The following is a 17,723-nucleotide window of genomic DNA, read 5'->3' as shown; positions in this document are numbered from 1 at the left end:
AAACAGAGACATGGAAGAGAGCTGGATGGGGGGGAGATAAACAAGGCAATCAATTGTAATGAATGCTCAATTAAATCCGCTAGATGGAGCAAGCTGCAATTCAGTTTGATTTCATTAGTGTGCCAAGCTAGAAAGAGAGAGGAAAAAAAAAAGGATGCTCACGTCTGAACGGTGTAATTAGCAGCAAAAAAAAAAATAGCGAGAGGTAAAAAAAAAAAAACCTGTCTGTCGTTGTTTGCATTTTTCCTGGCGAGCGTGACATCTCACTGTACATTGTCTCTTTTTCTTTTCCATGGGAAACTGTCGTCCGTCCGGGCAGGCAACCGAGGCGAACGCCTTTGCACTTTAATGAGATCCAACGCCGCGGTCAGACCTCGTTCGCTAACAGCTACAGGTAAGCGCTTTGGGTTTCTACCGGTTTTCCACCTTTGCGGGCTGTGGGTTGTGTTTTTATTTAACATCTCGTCTAGTTGCTAAGCCTCCTACAACATGGTACAGTTTGGATGGCAGACAGATGCAGTCAGTGCCATTTTTTTTTGGAATGATTATTAGGTTATCATTATTTTTATTATTTTACGCTTCTTTTAATACAACTTGCCTGTCGACTGCAGCTGTAGCTTTGCTGCTGTTAACAATCAGCGTCAGATACTATTCTTCATGCTCAGATTGTGGCTGCCGATGCTACAGGATGAGAGACGGTAAGGGTTAAGGCAACCCCAAGGCGAATCCGGCAGGAAATTCATATGTAAAAGTATTTAATTGACAGCTGGTAGGGACCAGGCGCTATCCATCACGCATTATTGACGAGGCGCCGTGCATTTTGCAGTGCAGCTGTGCCAAACTGCTGGACGCTGCGATACTTTTATGTACATTAGATGCAATGAAAAGACTCCATTGCATCCGTATTATTTTTTTTTTCTCCATTTTTATTTTTCCTTAAGCCGCTGTAGTCTGTCGCTGCTCATTTCACAGCTTGTCAGGCTGGGATGGAGATAAGACGCAGGAACAGAGCCGGTAGTCATGGTGGTTTGAAAACAAACACCATCCATGGGATTTGTCTTAGCTAAATTGGTCCATGCAAAGCATGGGATTTCGGTTTAAGAAAACATAAGATAAAAATAATAAGATAAAAAACTAGGAATAGGGAGTTCTGCCATGATTATTGTTTTTGTGTGCGTTTGTGTTGATGCATGGTGATGAGTTTGCAGGTGGATCTGGTCTCCGGCTTCTGTATATGACATGGAAATAAAAAACGGCTTAGAGATAATCTGGTTTTTATTGCTGAATACAGCCAAGGTTAATAAAACGATTTAGCAAATTAACTTTTTTTTAAAATGTAAGGATTGTGCAGAGGACAAGGATCAAATATGTGCAGAAGAAAGATATGGTAATAGCCAGTGTGGGAAAGGATTCTTCATGGTCAGCATAGTCAACCCATTCCCATATAGGCTTTACCAAGTCGAAAGTTGTCCTGTAAGTCTGAGATATATATATATATATATATATGTCAAATATAAATTATACACTGTAAATGTATTATACTATACGGGGAACCATATAGTATAGTATAGTACTATATATAATGTTGGTTCTGCCTATAGCAGTTCTGCTTTTTTCAGCACTTTCTTATCTACTACCTGAGTTGTCACATCCTGGTTAACACTACAGCTGGCCCCATGCTCAGGCACATTGAACAGATATGGTTCTCCTGCAACCCCTGCAAAGCAAAGATGTTCAATTTATAACTTGAATGCATTTAGTCAGTTTAGGAACAAAAAGGTCTGCAGGAAATCCGTAATACTAACATGCTAAAATGATTAACTAAAAAAATGACTAAAATGATACTAACATGCTAAAATGGTGAAAACAGAAAAAATGTGCATGCATTTATGATGTGCAAGGCTTCTGCAAATAAATGCCCAGTTAGGGTCTGAATCTTCACAAATAGAGGAGGTTGTAATCAAAATCATTATTGTGGTTTTAAAAAAAATAATGAATGAAAAAAACTGAAAATGATGAAAACCGCATTGTGTTGTTTTGCAGAAGATCATTTAACAAGGCAATGTCAACTATGCTATGGAAAGGAACAAATCACTAAACATTTTCAGTGTTCTGTTGATTCTGTGCTGTAAAAGGTGAAATGAGTTTGTATTTTGCACATTGTTGCTTTTGTTGGTGCTATTGTTAGTAATTGTTTTCTGCAAGGAGCTTATAGAATAATAAATGTTAATATATTGAGATGCACTTAGCTATGATAAAAAATAAGTTTAGGAAACCATTAGGACAATGTTATATAATGGTATATTGGTTGAGCTTTTCATTCCTTTATCTTGTCTGCTCTGGTTCTTTTATCTCCCTTTTATCAATATGTTAATACATTAAAAAAAAAACCTTTCTATTTTTATTACGTTATTATTTATGTAATTTTTTGGGGTCTTTGTGCTTCTATGTACAATGGTGGGAGGGATTAGCTGGGTGCTACACTTAGCTACCTGAAAACATCACAGCACCCTTCCTTGGTATGTCTTTCAAGGGCTCTCACCTCTGATGCAAGCATTGGGACTGCTCTTGTAATGCATTGGCCTGATTTATTAAACCACCTCCAAGACTGGAGAAGATAGACTATCATGGGAAAATCTGGTTGACCCAACAATCATGGAATGGATTTCTTAAAAATCACTTGCTATTAGTTGGCAAATATTTTTAATCCTAGACCAGGTCAGTTCCAAGGTTGCTGGATCACCCAGGTTCTCCAATGATATTCCATCTTCTCCAGTGGTAGAGTATAACTTTATCATTTAATAGTTAGGGGATATTGAATGCAGGCATCTAATTTAGACTATCCGGTTCCTGTGCCTATAGGGTGAGGTTCTTGGGTGATTGCTTAAGTCTAGATCTGTGTTTCCCAAGCAGAGTTCCTCCAGGAATTGCCAGGGGTTCCTTTAGCAAGGAGAACGTTGCGCCTCTTTGTAATGCACCTGGGCACACAAACCACAACCAAGTCCATGTATCCTTTAAACAAGCTTTATTGCGTAATCCAGAAAACAGGCCAAGGGTCATACACAGAAGGTCAGTCCGATAAAGAGTGGTACAGATGGATGAGGCAGAAGACGTGGTCAGGGACAATCTGAAATCAGGGCAGGCAGAGTTCAGGCAAAGGTCAGAAATCAGTCTAGGTTGCTATTGGTAACAAGACAAGAGTTTAACATGTAATCCAAACACAGGATCGCTCTCAAGCATACTGTTATACAGAGACTATAATGGGCAATGGTTTAGAAGACAGGGCATGAATAAATGGGCAGAATACCCAATCACACTGCGCCACCTGGCGCTATTGGATAGGACAAAACATCTTGAGTAAGGAATCTCCTGCGGCCGCTTGACCCCACGTGGTAGCGCGCGGGGCGCTTCCAAAAATACCCCTAGGATGTGCTGTGCTGTGCATGCTCGCAGGAGTGCTGCGGGTGCACACAGCACTGTCCACGTCCACAGGGATGGTGGGGATGCCACCTGGCCGAACAAGTGGTCAGAACAGATCCCCCTGCCGGCACAGAGAGGCCCGCTGCAAGCAGAGCAGCAGTGGCCTCAGCCACGCTGCCTCCTGCAGCTCCCTCTCCCACGTCGCCTGCGATCCCGAAGGATGGCACAAGCTCGCTGGCCAGGTAAGACTCTTACACCCTTAGGCTAGGGATGAGCGAGCGAGAATATCCTCTTCTGAAATTTAGCTGAACCATCAGAAATTCAAGGACATTTTCGCGAGAATGCCAGAGGCATTCTCGCTCATCCCTACTGTCCACCACACTAATGTACCGTGATCTGTGGATATAATAATTATGGAAGAGGTTCCCTGAAGACCTGAAAGTTATTTCAAGGTTTCCCCAATGTTAAAAAGATCAAGAAACACTGTTCTAGGATACCATTATAAAGCTGTTTAATGCACATTATCCATCACTCCCTTTGCAGTCCTTGTTCTTGTTTTGCCTTCAGTGCTTGGGGTTATAGGAAAAACTGTCACACAATGATATCTAAGTACCTCTGACCAATAGTGCCCTGGAGAGAACCAGTAGCAATGAAAGGAAGAAGTGAGGGCATTGAAATGAAAAGCTAATAAAAAGAAGACATAGTCATTTTTTATGTTTATGTGGCAGAGGTGTGTAATTTGACTAAATATTTGGGCAGCACGGTGGCTCAGTCGTTAGCACTCTGGCCTTTGCAGCGCTGGGTCCCAAGTTAGAATCCTGGCCAGGACACTATTCGCATGGAGTTTGTATGTTCTCCCCATGTCTGTGAGTGTTACATCCCACATTCCAAAAACATGAGTTAATTGGCTTTCACTCAAAATTGTGAGCCCCATTGAGGGACAGCTAATGACATGACTATGGACTTTGTACAGTGCTGCATAATAGGTCAGTGCTATATAAATACTAGTTAATAATAGTTTCAGCTTAAAAAGGGTCCATCTTTCCAAAAGTTGGGACATGAACAGACTAGAAAGAAACAAGCTTAGACATACAAGAATAAGACTATTGGCAGTGCAGTCAGGGCTAAATATGGGAGTCTATGTATGAATATTTTCAAGATTCATCCAACTCTTACCAATAATGTATATTAGTAAGAGTTAGTTACATTCACCTGGACTTGTTCTTGATGAAAACAATGCAGCTTTATAGGCTACCTAATTAATTCTACAGGAAGAATGGATAAGCAGGTTGGAAGGCTGCAAAATGTCTTGATCATTGCAAGAACAAGTCCAGGTAAATGTGACTAATATTAGATGTACGGTACAAAGACCTGGATAAATGAGAACATCCACAGACTAAATGTACACATTTTTCACCTTAAATTTAATATTACTAATATTTAATATTTACTAATTCATATTATTAAATTTTGCTTGTGGTTCAACATTGGCTCCAATGTGACAAATTTGTAAATTTTGATTTAAATGTGGTAAATCTTGGCTGAAAACATTTAGGTTTGTAGAAATTGGGAGTCTTAGAGCATAGCCTTGTGGCAGCTGTTTTAGTGGTTATAGAATAAAATAATTACTTTTGATTTTTTCAGTGTCCATTCTGGAACATGTGGCCATTGGCATAATGGAGGCAAAACCCATTCACATGATGCTTATAACATAGCAACACATCTTTTATTGTTTAAGCAATGCATTTCTATGTGAATGCTGATCTTCCTGCTACTGCTGTCTATCTTGAGCATTTATGACTAAGTGACCCTTGTGCCACCTGTGGCCCTTGTGGTCCACAATCCTCCTGTATCCCTTGTGTTTCTATTGATCCCTGTCTGTTATAATGATTAGGGATGAGCGATCGAGAAATATTAAGTTCGATCTCGCAGCAAATTGGGCCTTTTATGCTTACCAAAAATGTAAGCAAAAATGGCCTTCTGATTCGCCAAGAGGTCGAGCTCTCGCCGAACAGGAGGATTTCCAGGGATGCATCATGCAGCCCTGAAAATCTTCTATGATCCCCGAGGATCGCAAACAGGAGGATTTCCAGGGCTGAATTATGTTTTAATTTCCTCTTCTGATGGTTTCGCAAAATCGGTTCGCCGAAATTTCACGGAACCATTGGAAGTTAGAAGAAATTTTCACGAGAATGCTAATAATGATCCTCCAAGTTCCAGTGATCTTCATGTTCCTATGATATTATTGCTTATGTGACCCTTCATGCCCCTATGATCCTATTATTGCTCCCTCACCCTGTCCGCTGCTCTCCCTGACCTTTGGTCTGTTACTGGATCTAAGATTTCCTTTAACCGTAAAACCCTTCTTCCACCTGCTGTAGTGTATCCAAGGTGCACATATTGTCAATCTTGCAGGATGCTTACCAGGTGAAGGCCTGTTAGTCGGTGTACCTAGTCTCCATTCCATGGCTCTTTTTAGGGCTCACACACCTGCTACCTGGACAAGCTTGATGTCTGTGGATTCAATCCTTGCCCACAAGTAACGTAATTGGTTGAAAATGATTATTTTTCAGGATGGAGTAAAAATATAAAAGTCCTGGTAGATACATTTTGCGCCCAAACTGTCCACAGTTGATGGAAAAGATAGAGAGTGGGGAGTTGTAGTAATGTGGAGAGGGAACCAGATTCAAGCATACTGACATAAGGGTGAAGGGTTACCAAAGAGGAGATTAAGGATTCATTTGGATTGTCAGCTTAAACTGTTCCTTATCCTCCAAAATGTTGTAATTGTGCAGCCAGAGAGTAAAAAGGATTGGGTACTACTAAATCTACTAGATCCCCATCCTACAAGAATCTTGAAGTGTTTTGAGTTCTATAGGTCTGATGGTTCCTAATAAAGTCCCAAAATACAAAGTTACTCTTTCTGCAATAGACGGGGGGCAACATCACCGATCTATAGATCTTTTTTTGAGTTTAGATGTCAGGGAGGAGCACTGGGTAGAAGTTATAACTTCTCAGGGGTTGGAGAGAGAGAAGAATGGAAAGGTCAACAGTCAACTGTCTTGTGTGCACCTTTGGAGAGGGGGGGGTTGTAGTAGGTCCGGGATCGAGGACGGTATATTTATGCCAGATATTATTAAGGCCTGAGATAGCTTCAAACATGTGGATAATGTGTGTCATGGCAAGGGGTAAATCTCCTTTTTTCTGATTCCCTAGACTGACAAAAAGCATTTGACCCTTGCAGTGCAGAGAGATCCCAATGTAATGTGGACATTTCCCCTGAGTAAGTAAACTCATTTTTTGTGGGGGGGGGGGAATTTGTTGCAAAGCTGTGAACCTGGAGATCCTGAAGATCACTTCTGGTGTGACAACTGTATGCACTGCCCCTCATCTAGCAGCACTGTTGTCAGCCCACCATGCACGATCATTCAGCTGGCTGTTGGGCTATCTATCTGACTGACCTGAAAGGCAGCCCAATGGCCAAATAAAGGAGCGCGCATGGCAGGTTGACAATGTTGCTGCTAAATGGGAACTGGTGTTATCAGCCTGAAACAGATAATTTTGTCACTGGCAGGATAAAAATCTGCATACAGTCCAAGAAAAATAGGTTCACATACATATCAAACATTTTAAAATTTTGGGGTAATTGAACACACCTTTATCTCTAGGACAGTTTCCTCCACCAGGTCATCCTACTTTTCCATTGTTTCTTAGGGTTTCATCTGCCAATACTTAATACATTTTACATTCTGTGCAAGTCGATAATATTTAGCATTTGGTACATATGATATTTCTGGATGCATTAATGTCTCTGGCTTGGGTTAGTTAGTTATTGGTGACTTCCTTGACAAGCGTAAGCTGGTGTATTCCGTAAATGCTGGAGGGTGCAAATAAGAATGAATATTTCATAGCAAAATCTGTTGGTAAACAGTTAGATAATGGAAAATCCATTTTGTGATGAGCTATAACGATCACAATGTATGCCTCTCTGCTTGATATGGTCTAATACTTTGATACCTGTGTATAAAAAATGTGGAACTAAAACTGGAATAAAAGTGATGTTTTTCCAATGATTGCAGGCAAAATGAAGGCATAATATGCTATACTTGCATATTGCTTAGGATGCATGTACTTACTATGCAAAAATATACCTGAAGCTAGGTCCACTTTTTAAGGTATAGTTGCCTTCTCTGATCAATGCACCAAAGGGAGACACCTACCTGACTGACCCAGTGGGAGGAAGACACCTACAAACAAGCACACCTTAGGCATTCTGTTGCTGGTGATGCAGAACTTTGGCCTTAGTGTTCCTCCTCTTAATAGCAAGTCTATTGGAAAGTTTCAGTCCTTTACCAAGGATTCCAACTGCATTCCCTGTAAAGGACACAATAGGGGAAGCAGTTATATATCAGTATAGGACAAGCAATTACCAAAATATAGAACTGCAAAAATATAAAAATGTAAAAGCCGAAACTTGCTGCTCCCTATCCTACACTAAAGTCATCACATACTAAGTAGGTTTTGGCTCCCTCCAGACCACTTCCATAAAATGCTATAGCCATGTCTTACTTGAAGGTAAAAATATGAGGACTTCTAGTCTCCTAGTCGTAGGTGGAGGGCAAACTTATAAAATGTCTAGAGCCCCTACTTTCTCCTGGGCCCTATGGCTACTCGTATGTTCAGATTGGCCAAGAGGTTGCAGTGTGGCTACGCTGCCTCAAGGAAGACATTCAAAATAGCTTCCCTATGCTGCAGCCCTATAAAAACCTAATGGGAAGGCAAGGTGCCAGCTGCTGAGAGCTGTGAGATCTGAACCTACCCTAACAAACAAAATGGCAGGAGCTGCAGGAAGCTGGCATGATCTGCATTTTGGGGCCCCCAATTTATGTTTTCCCAGGGACCAATTTCGTCTGTAACCATCCCTACTAGGCTTTTGACATGCTTACAACCCTGTCTAAGGGGACACCCACCGGCACCAAATGGCTATGCTGGGCAATGTACAATTAACGAGTTTGCATAGGTCAACCCTTACTGACACTGCAAAGTGTTTCTCTCTCCAATGAACAAAATTCTGCAGCATTTTGGTTTCCGAAGCATCATTTAGTTGCATCCAATCAGGAGACTGATATCCCTGCACAACTTAGCTATTCCTGACATCTTGTTTTTAGAACCAACATATTTACAGAGTTTTCAGAGTTACATTGTGTCAAGGGAGGAAGAGATTTGATAAAAAGGTGGTCAGCTTTGAGGGACTTTTCACTTTTTACACATTTGCACAATATTTTCATGACTGCATCACATATTCAGAACCACTCTGCATGTCTTACATTACAGTACATTCTACATTCTTGTTGAGCAACTACTTACAGAAAAGCGACTGTACGAAATGTCAGTTAGACTTAGATGGCTGATATGGCTCTAACTTGAATTTTGCAGTAAACAGTTGATTACTGAAACCTAAATATCTGTTATCCTAAGACAGGAATAATCTATTAATCAATGGAAATAATGGATTAAATGTGTAAATTGGGCAAGCAAAGACACTGTGCAAAATACATAATAATAATGCATTGTGGCCCAGTGTGCGAGCAATCACCAGTGCAGGCTGTACAGGTGCACATGTGTAAATTGGGCTTACCACTGAACATCATGCTCTGCCTAGAATACCAAACAGGAGGGAGAATAGCAAAGTTCTGAGTGAGTTAGTGATCAGGGACATTTAAGACAAAATGGGGCCCTGGGCAAATATAATAGAATGGCCTCAAATGCACTCCTGCAAAAACCTCAACTTGGCCATGGAGGAGGTAGAGGGTTCTGAGTGGTTGCCCTACCCCCTCTGGTTTTTCTGCTGATGTAGAACAAGCATGCAGATCTGAATGCTTTGAATCGGTAAAGCTGAGCTACAGGAAGATATAAAAGATGCAGCTCTGTAAGCATTAATGCATAATATACACATTGTGACAACATCATCAACGAGCAATATGCACGTTTGCAATGCAAATCTTGATTTTCTGCTTGATTTCATACTTTCTGAACAACTGATCTGTGTTTTGTTAATTGTATTTAGAAATAGGACAGAGGTTCAAGTTCACACCAACTTGGGCTTATGGCAAACTTTGGATGGTATATGACTGTTAGTGTTCCCACGGGTTGGTGGTTTGTGGGGGTTGCAGACCCCCAGACAACCACCAGCCAATTAGGACTTTTCCCAATATTTACCTTTGCAATGGGGTCCCATCAAGGTTTACATGGATGGGTCTGTATTGGACAGGTAAGCACACTAAAACTGGGCAAGTTCATCGTTCTTTACTGGAGCCATGGGACCAAGAAGACAGTCAACCAGCATCTACCATGATGTGCTTTTCCCAATACACACCCACACACATACAAAAAAGACATATGAGATAGAAACAATGGATTTTATTTGCTTGGATGAATGGCTGAGGAAATATAGGAGACAGCAAACGTGATTTCAATGACAATACACAGTTCAGCTACACAAACACGATTTCATTATACAACTCCAAGGATAAATATGATACATGAATTTACTGGCCTTGCCATTTAGTGCTGTGCTGTGTATATGCTGGGCCCCTGGGAATATACAGCTTTCAAGGTTGTGGTGAAGAGATGTAGACGAGTGCAGGTTGTAATGGCCATTTTTTTTCCTTTCTGCACCTTGTTGTTTGCACTAGTCACAGTCTTTATAGAGGTAAATTGTAGTGATTTTTCTATTATTGGTATTAAAAACCTGAATTATTACAATGTTTTTAGCTGTTATTTGTTTTCTGGTAAATATAAAATATAGCAAATATTATTTCATATTTTGCATAATGGTTGATCCAGTAGATGGAGCTTTGAGCTTGTTTTCAGCATGTTTTAAGTGTTTGTTCTTCACCCTGCTGAAAAGAAAAGGCATGCTTGTTACAGAACCCAATAGCTCAAGTTTAAATTTACATTTAAAGAGCCAGAGCTGTTTGGCTTGTTCAGTCCAAAGACAGGAGCAGCCTGAAAGGAGACAACCACTACTGTAATGTACATTAATATAATGTATAATTTTTTGTACTTTGTTGCAGATCAATATTTATTTTTAAAACAAGGAGCTTTAAAAAAAGGAAGATATAAAACATCAGATTAAAAAAAATGTATAAAAGTACAACTAATGTACTAAAAATAAATTTGAAAAAACGAGAGACATGCAAAGTCTTCCTTTGTCCAAAAACTCTTGCCTCGTGCTCCTTGCAGTTTTTTATGCATACATCCCAGCTCATTCATTTCAGATGCTGGAAACAATGCAAATAATGTATGCAGCACATGAGTTGCATTATGAGTAGCCACCCAGTGGCTTGGTGGGAATCACCCAGGGACCAAGAAGAAGCAGCAAGGTAGGTGGTGGTGGTAGATGGGTTGGTAAATGGACCCTGGAGCTGTCACTGCTGGAAGAGGACACACTGAGAGTTTTATGTGCCATAATGTACCAATGTACAGTACATGCCTAAACCAAGAAAAGGGATGGAGCCAGTAACCTGAACAGTCCACCATAATCATGAAAGTAATAGGCAGGCTGCCATTGATGGCTGCCAACCTTAAATGCAAACAGACTAAACAGTGCTATCAAAATCACTTACTTAGTAAAATCAAAAATCCTGTGTTGATAAATCTGGTGCCTCAAAATGTGCTGACCATAGATCAGCACATTAGATAACCATAGTGCCATGCCACTAGCATTGCCAGGTGCAGACTATCATGGGAAAACCCCATTATAAGTTTACCTTCGTAAGCGACCCAGCAGTTCTCTCCTTAAAACATTTCATTTTCACCGGTTCCCTTTAAATAACATCCTCACCGTACGCCAGAATTCATATGAGAGTTAGAATATTAAATGCTACATAAATCTGGAGTTTACGGTCAGACTAACAGGACATATTTACAGCGTCTCACTTAGGTATTGTGGAAGCTGAGATTATGGTATAAAACATTCTACAAGTAAAGCTTATCCGTCATTCATTTAATATTACTTAAAGCCCTTTGCAACAGTTTGTCTTTGAAGAATAAAATGCGGATTTTAAATGACCTCATGTTACTTTTTGTAATAAAATGTGCTCGTTCCAGCCTTACCGACTTTATCCATCTATGAAATGTTAAAGAAAACCAATTGAAACAACCGGCTGCAGCTGCTGCTGGATATCTCAGGATAATACTGATATTTTCTAATATTATATATGTGGTCTGTCAATGATGTACCTAGGTATGCTTCTCTCTTATCTCTCATACAAAGCTGTGGGATGGTTATAAGCATTTGCCATGAATGATTAATCTTCTCCAAACCTACATGACAAACGCCAGCACTCTCTGCCTTTTAGTTTGTTGTCAGTTTAATGCCATTGTGTTTCCCCTCATGTGCCGAAATAATGAGAGTATAAAAGTTGAGCAATGCGTCACTTTGATATTTTTAGTAAAATTTCACATCAGAGCAAAAAGAGAGCTGCAAGGAAATTTGCCTTGACATTCTGCAGCAACTTGAGGTGGAGCTGAACCTTTTTCATAAAGTTACTTTAGAGAAGGAGAGGAAACCCGGATCTTCCAGTATGATCCTGAAACAAACCACAGTCACTGGAAACACCTTCATCACCAAGAATCAAAAAAGTCCAAATTCACAGCCATGCTCATCATGTTTTGTGACATGAAGGCGTCATTTTGGCAGAATGGGTTCCAGAAGACACAACAGTGACCCAACATTATTATAAGGAAGACAAAGCTGAGAGAAAGAGTCAGGAAAAGACGGCAGAAATGTGGGGAATGGTTTCATTCTTCATCAGGACAATGCTCCTTCTCACACAGCACTTTCTGTAACCGACAAACACATTACTACGCTGAAACATCCTCCATATTCACCAGATTTGGCGCCTTGGCACTTTTTTCTTTCATCTGAATTGAAATCAGTGATTAAAGGAACACGTTTTGAGTCAATGGATGCAGGAAAGAAAAAAACATCAGAAACTGATCTACGCCACACCTTCCATTAATGGAAAACAAGACAGCATCGGTGCTTCATTGTGAATGGAGAGAATATTGGAGGGGATAAGCATTTGAATTATCATATCAATAAATAAAAGTCAGTTATTATATCAGGCTCGTTATTTAATAGACATATTTTTGAAACAATACATTTTGGAAAGAATATACAGGAGCTTCTGATGCCTTTCATTTCTGTGGCATTCAGTCATTATTATTATTATTATTATATTTTTATATAGTGCCAACATATCACTTAGCATTGTATAATAAATAGGGGCTGCAGATGAAAACCTGGATGCAAACAGGGACACATAAGGAGAAGAGGACTGTCTATTCAAGCTTAGAATGTAAGAGGTTCAGAATTATAGAATACAATAGGTAAGGGAAACTGAACTGTGGCTAATTAGTGAAACTTAAGGGAGCAAGTAAGATGCGTAGGTGAGATTGAAAAGGGGTTCAAGGGCTTGTTTAAATGTATTAAAGAGCAAATCCAATGGGATAAAGGAGAACATTTCAGAGGGTGGAGGCAGCCATAATGAAGTCTTGGAGAAATGCAAGGGAAGAAGTTAAGTTTTAAGTCAATGGAGTAGTGAAGATGCTTGCTTTGAGGTGTATTTAGGAAATTGTAGGAAGTGTAGGTGGATCAGGAACAGTGGACTAAGTTAAAAAATAAAGCACAGTAACCTTATTAGAGCTGAAATGGAAATTAAGAGAGACATGTGCAGAAAGAGAAAGCAGGTGAGGAGTAGTGAAAATGATAGAGGAAATTGCTACACATAAGGAGGACAAAGAAAATAAAAACAGGATTTTGGAGCAAATGTTCTTCTTTCTCATTCTGCAAATTCGGTGTGGACTAGGTTAGGCTGAACAATATTGACTTTTTGGATTCTATTTATACTTGTATACTCAGCTGTTCTCAATTTCCTTGTGCTGATGCAGAATTACTTGTCTCTTAACTGGTCTATTCCTCTGGTCAGGATTTCTCCCTTCTGTGGAACTACTAAATCTTTCACTTGATAGGAGGTATCCTAGTGTGTTTAGGTGACCCCCAGCTGGTTTTTACTGAGCTGTACAATTTAGCATTTGGAGGCAACCCCTGCATTTCCTTTGATGTCGTTACAAAAGAGAAGAAAGTTCCATCAATACATAGCAATTTAAACACCAGTAGGAGCTTTCAGATGCACCAAGCTTGGGAGGTTTGAAGACTTTTCTTCTCTCTTGGACTATTTTTAAAACAAAAGAGTTTTTAAAAAGTCATATGTACAAAAATGTTAATAACTTCTGGAAATTTAGGCCAGTTCTTTCATTCAATGCAATGAATGTAAACCCTATTTGAATTGTGTAGAGCATGAGCAAACACCTCTGGCTCGATCCCCGGGCTCCATTTTCTGTTCCTGACGTCAGTTTCTGATTTCTGTAATTGACTCACCATTATCTTGACCATGTATTCTGTCTGACACCTCACACATCTGACCTCAAGCCTGATTTAAATTACTATCTCATTTCTTGATTTTGTATTTTGTATTGGCTTCCACACCACTGTTGCTGCGATTGTATCTGAGGGCATCTTAGGATTTGTTCTACAACAAATCTCATCATCCCTTGTGTGGTGCATTAGGGAATACCAGGCTGCTCCTTGGTCTCTGTGCCTGGACCTTTTTAATAAGGAACATGGTGGGTCGATGATACCCGTGACAATAAACATTGTTTACATTGGTCTAGCCTTGATTCTCAGAGAACTGAGAAAGGCAAAGGGAAAAAGCCATATTTGCAAAGTTCCTTCTCATCCCTAGATATATTGAAAAGTAAATATGAGTACCATACATACATTTTGCTTCAAGCATAATAAATCTGTTGACATCCATCAGGATGAACATATCCAGGTAATGCCTCATCTAAAAAAGTGCAACTTCTATGAAAATGTACATTCCAAAAACAGCAGGTAACTCTCCCCTGATGAGTAGTTCCTGATTTTAATCTTGTGCTACCATTGGTTTGCTGGGACTGTATAGCTTTCTGTTCACAGTCAGCAGTGAATGTTGTGTCGTTAAGCTGGGCTGACCTGCTGCCAGTGAATTTACTGTTGCTGACTTTTTCTGTTTCTGACACTTGGATTGTATGCTATCTGGACTGACCTTTTACTTGTGACCCTACTCAGCTTTTATCCTTACCCCTGGATCTCATTTGGTGGACTGATTACCTGTGTATGACCCCTGGCTCTGTATTCTGGACTTTCTTCTGCTGGAATTATGATACTGCATTACCTGTGGGCTCCAAGTCCTCCGCCAACCCCTAGCCAGACTCCATTCCTTTGTGCACAGTCCTGGGGGCAACTGTGTGCTGGGACGGCGCAACTAGCCTCCTGAGGCTGACCTATAAGCGTAATGATTTGGGGGACCGGCATTTGGTGAGCACTGGAACTGGATCAGGGATTTTCATGCGCATGGTCCTGCTCAATCTTTTCTTTTCTTCTTCACATGAACGTGAGCACGTGCCCAAGCCAGTCTGCACATCTCTCCTATACCTCCTAGATTGTAAGCTCTTTGGGGCAGGGTCCTCTCCTCCTTCTGTGTCACTTTCTGTATCTGTCATTTACAACCCCTATTTAATGTACAGCACTGCATAATATGTTGGCGATATATAAATCCTGTTGATTAATAATAATAATAATAATAATAATAATATACCTCTTTAGATTAAGCTGTGAAATGATAGAATAGACCTTCCACAGGAGCTAATTCTAGCCAATTCTCTATAGTGTTTAGAAAAAGACTACATAAGACCACAATAAAAATGTTGGTTGATGATCTATAGCCATTACATATTAGGAAGAATGTTTTCTTTCTTTTTTTTCTTTCCTCTAGGTCAGGGGTGTCAAACTTAAATACACAGTGGGCCAAAATGAAAAATTTGGACAAAGTCGCAGGCCAACCTTTATATTTATTGAATAAATATCTACAATTAAGGAAGGTCGCTAATGAATGTCAACAGAGGAGGGGGTGCTTGTGGGTCCTGATTGATGCGCCAGCAGAGCATTCATAATTACAGTGTGGGATAGATTTGACACCCCTGCTCTAGGTCATCCATAGGTTTAGAATTCTGTAAATGCAAGTTTTCCTATTTTGGTCTTTTGGTTGAATTCAATGGACATGTGTCTTTTTTTTTTTAACCTTACTATGTAACTGTGTAACACTGAGTGCACTTCAATCAACCAAGAAAAACCTGCGGGTCCCATCACAACAAACTAATGGCAGGGGTCTCTCGTCATTTTTTGCATCATCGTGACATACAAAAGCTGAAAAACATGAAAAAAATATGTTATGAAAGCACAGACGTAAAAGAGTACGGGCTGTATGATAAATGAAGGCAACAATGTGTCTCAGGAAATAAAAGCAAGTTTAGCTGCAAGGAGAGAGATGTTATTTTTCACTAATGACAGCTCTGAGATCAAGGATTTTGTCACATAAATCTAAAATTTAGATTTATACTGCTTTCAGATCCATTATGGGTTCTGCAGAGACTTAGACACTAACAATAGCAGAGGTGGACAAAAAATGAGGGCTTCTGGAGAGAAAATTAAATTGAGAATGAAGTCAGATAATGAATTTTATAGGAACTTTAAAGAGACCCTGTCACTTTGATCATACCCCTGATCTAGGTATACTTTATTCTAAACGCTACTCCTTCCTTTTTGGCAGCTGCTGCTAAAACTTACAGGGGGCACAGAAATCACCCCAGGACAATGTCTGGACCTAGCTAATAGGCTTTAGCACTACCATAACATGCTTTTATATACAAAAGTGCCCTTGGTATTTCGTGCTGACTGCAATGGAGCAAGGAGCTGTAGGAGATTGTGAATGATGATTTTTGGATTGGTTTCTCTTAATTAGACAAGTGATGAAGTCGCCTTAATAGTTCTCTTCTTTATAAAAAGGACAGCAGAGTAAAAGATGACTTAAGAGATTCAAAAAACAAACTTTATAAGCCATAGATGACATTGAAACTAAAATAGATTGTTGCTATTCATTGAGGCTATACTTAAAGTTGAACTGAAGTTCCAATTAAAACATTTGGCACAGGCTGGCCTTGCAGAATTGGATGGATGAAGTCCCTTCTGAAGTAAGCATTCTGACCTGCCTGTTGTCTCATCTGTCAACATTGCGGGCACAACCCTGGCACTTCCCCAATGGGTGCTGGTACTATATGAGTTATGTTATCCCGGTCAGTCAATCAAGAGGGCTAAAGATCAGAGGAAAAAGAAAAGAAGAGAAGAGGAAAAGATGAACAAAAAAGATGGCGGCAAACACAATGAAATGGTGGACAGGAGAGTATAGCCGGGTTTAATTCTACTTTTACCTCCCCTCAGTAAAAAAAACAAGCTGAAAGCGGTAGTTAAAAAGTAAAAAAAGTTAAAAAGTAAAAAATAAACACCCTGTGCCATTGGAGTCCTCCGGCGTCCTCCAGTGTCCTGTCATCCTCTGGCCGCATCCTCTTTATCAATCTGTTCCCCGGCAAGTGCGCTGACGTTACCCTGGAGTTCCCGGTGACGCCGGTGCATACAGCCGTCGCTAGGGGTGTGGCGGGAATTTCAAAATATTTTGTATTGCATTCAATACAAAATAACTGTATTGAATGCAATACACTGAGTATATGTCTAAAAGCAGTATATTGTCTTTTATAAAAATATATTTTATAGTATAATATAATTGTATGAGTATAATATATAAGTTTGAAACACAAAATCATGGCAACGTTTATTATTAAATTTAGTTATTATATTATATTGACATGATTTTGTGTTTCAAACTTTATTATACTTATATTATATATATATATATATATATATATATATATATTATATTATACTGTAAATTACATTTTCATTAAAGACAATGTACCGCTTTTAGACATATAAATCCAGGCAGAAATGAACCGCCCAGGAGGTTATTAATGATAAGGGGGTCGCTGGAGGTGGCAGACTTAAGCAAAATGTAATTAATATAGTTTTCATGCATATATAAAGCTTTAATTGTCATATTCATTTCCAAAACAGAAGCAGCCCAGGTCACTCCATGGAAGATCAGTTTTCTTTGTTAATGCTGCCCATATTCTAAATGTTGGGTGCATCAGGAAAACAATCAATACCCCTCTGCATCCATCTACTATCCAGTTTAAATGCTGATCCAGCACACCGGCTCTGATCAGTGAATGCAGTGAATGCAAGTCAGCAGGTAGGGCTCCTAACAACTAGAAGTCAATGGAAGATCCAACAGCCATTTACAATA

At 39.7% G+C, this 17,723-nt stretch overlaps 1 protein-coding gene across 1 annotated transcript in view; it reads left to right on the top strand.

Moving 5' to 3' along the window:
• The first annotated feature begins 14 nt into the window (after window positions 1-14).
• The window catches only part of DGKB (diacylglycerol kinase beta), a 293,858-nt gene continuing 276,149 nt past the window's right edge, over window positions 15-17,723 (top strand). Inside the window, exons 1-2 of the mRNA XM_072412954.1 lie at window positions 15-205; window positions 320-394. The gene's annotated coding sequence lies outside the window, so the exon portion shown is untranslated. The remainder of the gene's footprint in view (window positions 206-319; window positions 395-17,723) is intronic.

This window comes from Pyxicephalus adspersus, chromosome 5 (assembly GCF_032062135.1).
Source record: "Pyxicephalus adspersus chromosome 5, UCB_Pads_2.0, whole genome shotgun sequence".
Taxonomy (NCBI): domain Eukaryota; kingdom Metazoa; phylum Chordata; class Amphibia; order Anura; family Pyxicephalidae; genus Pyxicephalus; species Pyxicephalus adspersus.
Note: the sequence above shows the minus strand (reverse complement) of the source record. Positions and strands in the feature narration are given on the sequence as shown.